The following is a 10,632-nucleotide window of genomic DNA, read 5'->3' on the forward strand; positions in this document are numbered from 1 at the left end:
TTTCTCCGGCCCGCGCAACACGCACTTTGCGCCGGACGCCGGTCCCAAACCACCACCGCCGACCGCCACAAGGCGACAGCCACCATCCCCAAGCGCCACCCCCGACCGCCACAAGGCGACCGCCACCAGCCGACCGCCACAAGGCGACAGCCACCATCCCCAAGCGCCATCCCCGACCGCCACCCCCCGACCGCCACAAGGCGACCGCCACCAGCCGACCGCCACAAGGCGACAGCCACCATCCCCAAGCGCCACCCCCGACCGCCACAAGGCGACCGCCACCAGCCGACCGCCACAAGGCGACAGCCACCATCCCCAAGCGCCATCCCCGACCGCCACCCCCCGACCGCCACAAGGCGACCGCCACCAGCCGACCGCCACAAGGCGACAGCCACCATCCCCAAGCGCCACCCCCGACCGCCACCAGCCGACCGCCACCAGCCGACCGCCACCATCCCCAAGCGCCATCCCCGACCGCCACCCCCCGACCGCCACAAGGCGACCGCCACAAGGCGACAGCCACCATCGCCAAGCGCCACCCCCGACCGCCACCAGCCGACCGCCACCAGCCGACCGCCACCAGCCGACCGCCACCATCCCCAAGCGCCATCCCCGACCGCCACCCCCCGACCGCCACAAGGCGACCGCCACCAGCCGACCGCCACCAGCCGACCGCCACAAGGTGACAGCCACCATCCCCAAGCGCCATCCCCGACCGCCACCCCCCGACCGCCACAAGGCGACCGCCACCAGCCGACCGCCACAAGGCGACAGCCACCATCCCCAAGCGCCACCCCCGACCGCCACCAGCCGACCGCCACCAGCCGACCGCCACAAGGCGACAGCCACCATCCCCAAGCGCCACCCCCGACCGCCACCAGCCGACCGCCACCAGCCGACCGCCACCATCCCCAAGCGCCATCCCCGACCGCCACCACCCCGACCGCCACAAGGCGACCGCCACAAGGCGACAGCCACCATCCCCAAGCGCCACCCCCGACCGCCACAAGGCGACCGCCACCAGCCGACCGCCACCAGCCGACCGCCACCATCCCCAAGCGCCATCCCCAAGCGCCACCCCCGACCGCCACCAGCCGACCGCCACCGGCCGTTCGCGGTGTGCGCCGCCGTTCCCCAAGCACCCTCCGGGACGAAGCCGGAGCCAGAGAATAGCAGCGGCCGTGCGTAAAAGCTGCGGCCGGGCCTCGCGGAAGGTCCCCCGGGCAGCGAGCTGCCGAGCCCCGGCCTCCAGCTTCCACCAGGTAATAGGACCGGGCGCGCGCAAAAGCTGGGGCCGGGCCTGGCGGAAGGTCCTCGGGCATCCAGCGAGATCACACGGCCCCCACCGGAGGCGGCTAGCGCCTCCGTAGAGTAGTGCCGGCCCGTGGAAGCGGCCGCCCGTCAGCCTGCGTTGCCGCTGGTCGAAAAATGCACTAAGTGCCAAACCCCATTCATTTACAACGGCGTGTCCGCCAGAGGGCGCACTTCCCCCGGCGGACCAGCCGGCGGGGCTCGTTAGAGAGTGTATCCGCCTGGCGGTGCCTCCTGGCCGGCCTGGATTCCGGACCGCGACCGCTCACTCGCGGGACCCTAATCGGCCCGCGGACCAGCCGGCGGGTCCTCCGTGAAAGCCTATCCGCCTGGCGGTGCCTCCTGGCCGGCCTGGATTCCGGACCGCGACCGCTCACTCGCGGGACCCTAATCGGCCCGCGGACCAGCCGGCGGGTCCTCCGTGAAAGCCTATCCGCCTGGCGGTGCCTCCTGGCCGGCCTGGATTCCGGACCGCCACCGCTCACTCGCGGGACCCTAATCGGCCCGCGGACCAGCCGGCGGGACCTCCGTGAAAGCCTATCCGCCTGGCGGTGCCTCCTGGCCGGCCTGGATTCCGGACCGCCACCGCTCACTCGCGGGACCCTAATCGGCCCGCGGACCAGCCGGCGGGACCTCCGTGAAAGCCTATCCGCCTGGCGGTGCCTCCTGGCCGGCCTGGATTCCGGACCGCCACCGCTCACTCGCGGGACCCTAATCGGCCCGCGGACCAGCCGGCGGGACCTCCGTGAAAGCCTATCCGCCTTGGCCGGTTCCCCGGCCGGCCACGGGTGGCGAGAATCCGGCCTCCTCGCCCGGAGCGCGCTTCGACTTGGGCGAAAAATGCACTAAGTGCCAAACCCCATTCATTTACAACGGCGTGTCCGCCAGAGGGCGCACTTCCTCCGGCCGGCGGGGCTCGTTGGAGAGCGCGTCCGCCTTCGCCGGTTCCCCGGTCGGCCGCGAACGGCGAAAAGCCGGCCTCTTCCCCCGGAGCCCGGTGGGCGAATTTTTTTTTTTTTTTTTTTTTTTTTTTTTTTTTCAAAGTGCCAACGGCTCTCGCGCCGCGATGCGTCCGCCTTCGCCGGTTCCCAAGTCGGCCACGAACGGCCAAAAATCGGCCTCTTCCCCGGAGCCCGGTCGGCGAATTTTATTTTATTTTTTTCCAAAGTGCCAACGGCTCTCGCGCCGCGATGCGTCCGCCTTCGCCGGTTCCCCGGTCGGCCACGAACGGCGAAAAATCGGCCCCTTCCCCCGGAGCCCGCATGATTATACGCGATGTTAATATTTATTTAATTATTAAATAAATACATACATATGTTTATTAATAATATACGCGGTGTTGATATGTATTTAATTATTACGTATATTGTGAATAAACTAACGGTGATTTTACACGATTTGACTACATGCGTGACCGTGATATAGTGCCGAGGGCTCCCGCGCCGTCACGCGTCCGCCTCGGCACGTGGGGTACCACGGGTCGCCCGCGGCAGCGAGCGTTCGGCTCGCGGGGGCCCGCGGGGTGTTATTAGGGAGTGCGGCAGCCGTGCCGAGGCTCCGGCCGGCCGCCGGAAGTCCCGCGGGGGAGCGTCGGAGCTCCGCGAGGCCGGCCGGGGAGCCTCTTAGTCATCGCCCGCGCTCGCGGTGGTCCCGGTCGCTTAAAGTGCCGCGGGAGGCGTAGCGATGCGAGTGAGTGTGCGCCAAGTGCGAGAGGCGGTGCATTTACGCGCCGTGTCCGCGAGAGGGAGGCAATTCCCCGTTGCGACCTCCGGGAGATCAGCGGGCCGCCGAAAAGGCTCAGCCGGGGTGCCTGGAGCCTCCTCGGGCGTCGAGTTAGGAGGGGGGCGCGCGGAGAACCGGCTGGATGTCCCCTGGAAGCTCAGCGGGCCGTGGGAAAGGCTTGGCCGGGGTGCCTGGAGCCTCGGCCGGCTTAAAAAGGTGGGAGGGGGGCGCGCGGAGAACCGGCTGGAGGTCCCCTGGAAGCTCAGCGGGCCGTGGGAAAGGCTTGGCCGGGGTGCCTGGAGCCTCGGCCGGCTTAAAAAGTTGGGAGGGGGGCGCGCGGAGAACCGGCTGGAGGTCCCCTGGAAGCTCAGCGGGCCGTTCAAAACGCTTAGCCGAGGTGCCTGGAGCCTCGGCCGGCTTAAAAGTGAGGAGGAAAGCGCGCGGAGAACCGGCCGGAGGTCCCCTGGAAGCTCAGCGGGCCGTGGGAAAAAGCTTAGCCGGGGTGCCGGAAGCCTCGGCCGGCTTAAAACGTGAGGAGGAAAGCACCGGGAGAACCGGCTGGAGGTCTTCTGGAAGCTCAGCGGGCCGTGGAGAAAGCTTAGCCGGGGTGCCGGAAGCCTCGGCCGGCTTAAAATGTGAGGAGGAAACCGGCTGGACGTCTTCTGGAAGATCAGCGGGCCGTGGAAAATGCTAAGCCGAGGTGCTGGTTGTCGAATAAGGCTCCGCCATCTCGTAGAAGGTGCTAATAAAGTTCATATCCGCTCGGCTGGAGGTAATTGGCCAGCGGACCGGCCGGCGGGACCTCCGTGACCGCCTATCCGCCTGGCGGTGCCTCCTGGCCGGCGTGCATTCCGGGCCGCGACCGCTCACTTACGGGACCCTGATTGGCCCGCGGACCGGCCGGCGGGACCTCCGTGACCGCCTATCCGCCTGGCGGTGCCTGCTGGCCGGCGTGCATTCCGGGCCGCGACCGCTCACTTACGGGACCCTGATTGGCCCGCGGACCGGCCGGCGGGACCTCCGTGACAGCCTACCCGCCTGGCGGTGGCTGCTGGCCGGCGCGGATTCCGGGCCGCGACCGCTAACTTACGGGACCCTAATTGGCCCGCGGACCAGCTGGCGGGACCTCCGTGACAGCCTACCCGCCTGGCGGTGCCTCCTGGCCGGCGTGGATTCCGGGCCGCGACCGCTAACTTACGGGACCCTAAACGGCCCGCGGACCAGCTGGCGGGACCTCCGTGACCGCCCATCCGCCTGCCGGTGCCTCCTGGCCGGCGTGGATTCCGGGCCGCGACCGCTAACTTACGGGACCATAAATGGCCCGCGGACCAGCTGGCGGGACCTCCGTGACCGCCTATCCGCCTGGCGGTGCCTCCTGGCCGGCCTGGATTCCGGGCCGCGACCGCTCACCTACGGGACCCTAAATGGCCCGCGGACCAGCCGGCGGGACCTCCGTGACAGCCTATCCGCCTCCCGGTGGCTGCTGGCCGGCGCGGATTCCGGGCCGCGACCGCTAACTTACGGGACCCCAATTGGCCCGCGGACCAGCCGGCGGGACCCCCGTGACCGCCTATCCGCCTTGGCCGGTTCCCCGGCCGGCCACGGATGGCGAGAATCCGGCCTCCTCGCCCGGAGCGCTCGTCGGCTTCGGCGAAAAATGCACTAAGTGCCAAACCCCATTCATTTACAATAGCGTGTCCGCCAGAGGGCGCAGTTCCCCCCGCGGACCGGCCGGCGGGACCTCCGTGACCGCCTATCCGCCTGGCGGTGGCTGCGGGCCGGCGCGAATTCCGGGCCGCGACCGCTAACTTACGGGACCCCGATTGGCCCGCGGACCAGCCGGCGGGACCTCCGTGACCGCCTATCCGCCTGCGCTGGTTCCCCGGCCGGCGCGAATTCCGGGCCGCGACCGCTAACTTACGGGACCCCGATTGGCCCGCGGACCAGCCGGCGGGACCTCCGTGACCGCCTATCCGCCTGCGCTGGTTCCCCGGCCGGCGCGAATTCCGGGCCGCGACCGCTAACTTACGGGACCCCGATTGGCCCGCGGACCAGCCGGCGGGACCTCCGTGACCGCCTATCCGCCTGCGCTGGTTCCCCGGCCGGCGCGAATTCCGGGCCGCGACCGCTAACTTACGGGACCCCGATTGGCCCGCGGACCAGCCGGCGGGACCTCCGTGACCGCCTATCCGCCTGCGCTGGTTCCCCGGCCGGCGCGAATTCCGGGCCGCGACCGCTAACTTACGGGACCCCGATTGGCCCGCGGACCAGCCGGCGGGACCTCCGTGACCGCCTATCCGCCTGCGCTGGTTCCCCGGCCGGCGCGAATTCCGGGCCGCGACCGCTAATTTACGGGACCCCAATTGGCCCGCGGACCAGCCGGCGGGACCTCCGTGACCGCCTATCCGCCTTCGCTGGTTCCCCGGTCGGCGTGTATTCCGGGCCGCGGCCGCTCACTTACGGGACCAAAATTGGCCCGCGGACCAGCCGGCGGGACCTCCGTGACCGCCTATCCGCCTGCGCTGGTTCCCCGGCCGGCGTGGATTCCGGACCGCGACCGCTAAATTACGGGACCCAAATTGGCCCGCGGACCAGCCGGCGGGACATCCGTGACCGCCTATCCGCCTTCGCTGGTTCCCCGGTCGGCCACAGATGACGAATATTCGGCCTCTCGCTCTGGAAGTCCTGCCGACTTAGCCGAAAATTTTCTAAGTGCCATCGGCTCTCGCTCGGAAAAGTGTCCGCCTCGTCTGGTTCCCCAGCTCGGCCTCAGAATTCGAAAATTCGGCCTCTCTGAGGTACCAGGGGTGGGCTTTATGTACTTGGTCCCCCCAGTTAGTGTACTCATCACTTTACCCCCCTTTCGCAAAATATAGTCGGCACGTATGTGCAGAACTGTTTATTTTCATTTTAAAAATTTTCTAAGTGCCAGCGGAAGCTGTCACACGAACTGTCCGAGCTACCACGGTGCCCATCCCGGGCAGTGACGGCAAAAGGCCGATGTGTGTTTGATGGAAGTCTGAATAATTTCTAAGTGCCAACGGCTCAACCGCCGTAAAGTGTCCGCCTCGGCTGGTTCTCCCGGTCGGCCCGAACGAGCGAAAATTCGGCCTCTTCCCCTGGAGGTCCGGAACATTTTGGCGAATATTTTCAAAGTGCCAACGGCTGTTGCGCCGTAAAGTGTCCGCCTCGGCTGGTTCTCCCGGTCGGCCCGAACGAGCGAAAATTCGGCCTCTTCCCCTGGAGGTCCGGAACATTTTGGCGAATATTTTCAAAGTGCCAACGGCTGTTGCGCCGTAAAGTGTCCGACCCGGCCGGTTCCTCCGGTCGGCCCGAACGAGCGAAAATTCGGCCTCTTCCCCTGGAGGTCCGGAACATTTTGGCGAATATTTTCAAAGTGCCAACGGCTGTTGCGCCGTAAAGTGTCCGACCCGGCCGGTTCCTCCGGTCGGCCCGAACGAGCGAAAATTCGGCCTCTTCCCCTGGAGGTCCGGAACATTTTGGCGAATATTTTCAAAGTGCCAACGGCTGTTGCGCCGTAACGTGTCCGACCCGGCCGGTTCCTCCGGTCGGCCCGAACGAGCGAAAATTCGGCCTCTTCCCCTGGAGGTCCGGAACATTTTGGCGAATATTTTCAAAGTGCCAACGGCTGTTGCGCCGTAACGTGTCCGACCCGGCTGGTTCCTCCGGTCGGCTTGAACGAGCGAAAATTCGGCCTCTTCCCCTGGAGGTCCGGAACATTTTGGCGAATATTTTCAAAGTGCCAACGGCTGTTGCGCCGTAACGTGTCCGACCCGGCTGGTTCCTCCGGTCGGCTTGAACGAGCGAAAATTCGGCCTCTTCCCCTGGAGGTCCGGAACATTTTGGCGAATATTTTCAAAGTGCCAACGGCTGTTGCGCCGTAACGTGTCCGACCCGGCCGGTTCCTCCGGTCGGCCCGAACGAGCGAAAATTCGGCCTCTTCCCCTGGAGGTCCGGAACATTTTGGCGAATATTTTCAAAGTGCCAACGGCTGTTGCGCCGTAACGTGTCCGACCCGGCTGGTTCCTCCGGTCGGCTTGAACGAGCGAAAATTCGGCCTCTTCCCCTGGAGGTCCGGAACATTTTGGCGAATATTTTCAAAGTGCCAACGGCTGTTGCGCCGTAACGTGTCCGACCCGGCTGGTTCCTCCGGTCGGCTTGAACGAGCGAAAATTCGGCCTCTTCCCCTGGAGGTCCGGAACATTTTGGCGAATATTTTCAAAGTGCCAACGGCTGTTGCGCCGTAACGTGTCCGACCCGGCCGGTTCCTCCGGTCGGCCCGAACGAGCGAAAATTCGGCCTCTTCCCCTGGAGGTCCGGAACATTTTGGCGAATATTTTCAAAGTGCCAACGGCTGTTGCGCCGTAACGTGTCCGACCCGGCTGGTTCCTCCGGTCGGCCCGAACGAGCGAAAATTCGGCCTCTTCCCCTGGAGGTCCGGACGACTTTGGCGAATATTTTCTAAGTGCGAACGGCTGTTGCGCCGTAACGTGTCCGACCCGGCCGGTTCCTCCGGTCGGCCCGAACGAGCGAAAATTCGGCCTCTTCCCCTGGAGGTCCTGTGAAGTTTAACGAATATTTTCTAAGTGCGAACGGCTGTTGCGCCGTAACGTGTCCGACCCGGCCGGTTCCTCCGGTCGGCCCGAACGAGCGAAAATTCGGCCTCTTCCCCTGGAGGTCCGGACGACTTTGACGAATATTTTCTAAGTGCCAACGGCTGTTCCGCCGTAACGTGTCCGACCCGGCCGGTTCCTCCGGTCGGCCTGAACAAGTGAAAATTCGGCCTCTTCCCCTGGAGGTCCGGAACATTTTGGCGAATATTTTCTAAGTGCCATCGGCTCTTCCGCCGTAAGGTGTCCGACCCGGCCGGTTCCTCCGGTCGGCCTGAACGAGCGAAAATTCGGCCTCTTCCCCTGGAGGTCCTGTCAAGTTTAACGAATATTTTCTAAGTGCCATCGGCTCTTCCGCCGTAATGTGTCCGACTCGGCCGGTTCCTCCGGTCGGCCTGAACGAGCGAAAATTCGGCCTCTTCCCCTGGAGGTCCTGTCAAGTTTAACGAATATTTTCTAAGTGCCATCGGCTCTTCCGCCGTAAGGTGTCCGACTCGGCCGGTTCCTCCGGTCGGCCTGAACGAGCGAAAATTCGGCCTCTTCCCCTGGAGGTCCTGTCAAGTTTAACGAATATTTTCTAAGTGCCATCGGCTCTTCCGCCGTAAGGTGTCCGACTCGGCCGGTTCCTCCGGTCGGCCTGAACGAGCGAAAATTCGGCCTCTTCCCCTGGAGGTCCTGTCAAGTTTAACGAATATTTTCTAAGTGCCATCGGCTCTTCCGCCGTAAGGTGTCCGACTCGGCCGGTTCCTCCGGTCGGCCTGAACAAGTGAAAATTCGGCCTCTTCCCCTGGAGGTCCGGAACATTTTGGCGAATATTTTCTAAGTGCCATCGGCTCTTCCGCCGTAAGGTGTCCGACTCGGCCGGTTCCTCCGGTCGGCCTGAACGAGCGAAAATTCGGCCTCTTCCCCTGGAGGTCCTGTCAAGTTTAACGAATATTTTCTAAGTGCCATCGGCTCTTCCGCCGTAAAGCGTCCGACTCGGCTGGTTCCCGATGTCGGCCAGAACAAGTGGAAATTCGGCCTCTTCCCCTGGAGGTCAGTTGAAGTTTAACGAATATTTTCTAAGTGCCAACGGCTGCTCCGCCGTAAAGCGTCCGACTCGGCTGGTTCCCGATGTCGGCCAGAACAAGTGAAAATTCGGCCTCTTCCCCTGGAGGTCCGTTCAAGATTAACGAATATTTCCTAAGTGCCAACGGCTGCTCCGCCGTAAAGCGTCCGACTCGGCTGGTTCCCGATGTCGGCCAGAACAAGTGAAAATTCGGCCTCTTCCCCTGGAGGTCCGTTCAAGATTAACGAATATTTTCTAAGTGCCAACGGCTCTTGCGCCGAAAAGCGTCCGCCTCGGCTGGTTCCCGCGGTCGGACACAAAATGTGTCAATTCGGCCTCTCTGAGGTACCAGGGGTAGGCTTTATGTACTTGGTCCCCCCAGTTAGTGTACTCATCACTTTACCCCCCTTTCGCAAAATATAGTCGGCACGTATGTGCAGAACTGTTTATTTTCATTTTAAAAATTGTCTAAGTGCCAGCGGAAGCTGTCACACGAACTGTCCGAGCTACCACGGTGCCCATCCCGGGCAGTGACGGCAAAAGGCCGATGTGTGTTTGATGGAAGTCTGAATAATTTCTAAGTGCCAACGGCTCAACCGCCGTAAAGTGTCCGCCTCGGCCGGTTCTCCCGGTCGGCCCGAACGAGCGAAAATTCGGCCTCTTTCCCTGGAGGTCCGGAACATTTTGGCGAATATTTTCTAAGTGCCAACGGGTGCTCCGCCGTAAAGTGTCCGCCTCGGCTGGTTCCCCCGGTCGGCCAGAACAAGTGAAAATTCGGCCTCTTCCCCTGGAGGTCCGGAACATTTTGGCGAATATTTCCTAAGTGCCAACGGCTCAACCGCCGTAAAGTGTCCGCCTCGGCCGGTTCTCCCGGTCGGCCCGAACGAGCGAAAATTCGGCCTCTTTCCCTGGAGGTCCGGAACATTTTGGCGAATATTTTCTAAGTGCCAACGGGTGCTCCGCCGTAAAGTGTCCGCCTCGGCCGGTTCCCCCGGTCGGCCAGAACAAGTGAAAATTCGGCCTCTTCCCCTGGAGGTCCGGAACATTTTGGCGAATATTTCCTAAGTGCCAACGGCTGCTCCGCCGTAAAGTGTCCGCCTCGGCCGGTTCACCCGGTCGGCCAGAACAAGTGAAAAATCGGCCTCTTCCCCTGGAAGTCCGGCCGAGTTAAGGTAAATATTTCCTAAGTGCCAACGGCTGCTCAGCCTTAAAGTGTCCGACTCGGCTGGTTCCCGATGTCGGCCAGAACAAGTGAAAATCCGGCCTCTTCCCCTGGAAGTCCGGCCGAGTTAAGGCAAATATTTCCTAAGTGCCAACGGCTGCTCCGCCGTAAAGTGTCCGACTCGGCTGGTTCCCGATGTCGGCCAGAACAAGTGAAAATCCGGCCTCTTCCCCTGGAAGTCCGGCCAAGTTCGGCGAATATTTCCTAAGTGCTAACGGCTGCTCCGCCGTAAAGAGACCGACTCGGCTGGTTCCCGATGTCGGCCAGAACAAGTGAAAATTCGGCCTCTTCCCCTGGAGGTCAGTTGAAGTTTAACGAATATTTCCTAAGTGCCAACGGCTGCTCCGCCGTAAAGTGTCCGACTCGGCTGGTTCCCGATGTCGGCCAGAACGAGTGAATATTCGGCCTCTTCCCCTGGAGGTCCGGAACATTTTGGCGAATATTTCCTAAGTGCCAACGGCTGTTCCGCCGTAAAGAGTCCGACTCGGCTGGTTCCCGATGTCGGCCAGAACAAGTGAAAAATCGGCCTCTTCCCCTGGAAGTCCGGCCGAGTTAAGGCAAATATTTCCTAAGTGCCAACGGCTGTTCCGCCGTAAAGGGTCCGACTCGGCTGGTTCCCGATGTCGGCCAGAACAAGTGAAAAATCGGCCTCTTCCCCTGGAAGTCCGGCCGAGTTAAGGCAAATATTTCCTAAGTGC

Source organism: Syngnathus scovelli, unplaced genomic scaffold (genome assembly GCF_024217435.2).
Source record: "Syngnathus scovelli strain Florida unplaced genomic scaffold, RoL_Ssco_1.2 HiC_scaffold_497, whole genome shotgun sequence".
In the NCBI taxonomy this organism is placed as follows: Eukaryota; Metazoa; Chordata; class Actinopteri; order Syngnathiformes; family Syngnathidae; genus Syngnathus; species Syngnathus scovelli.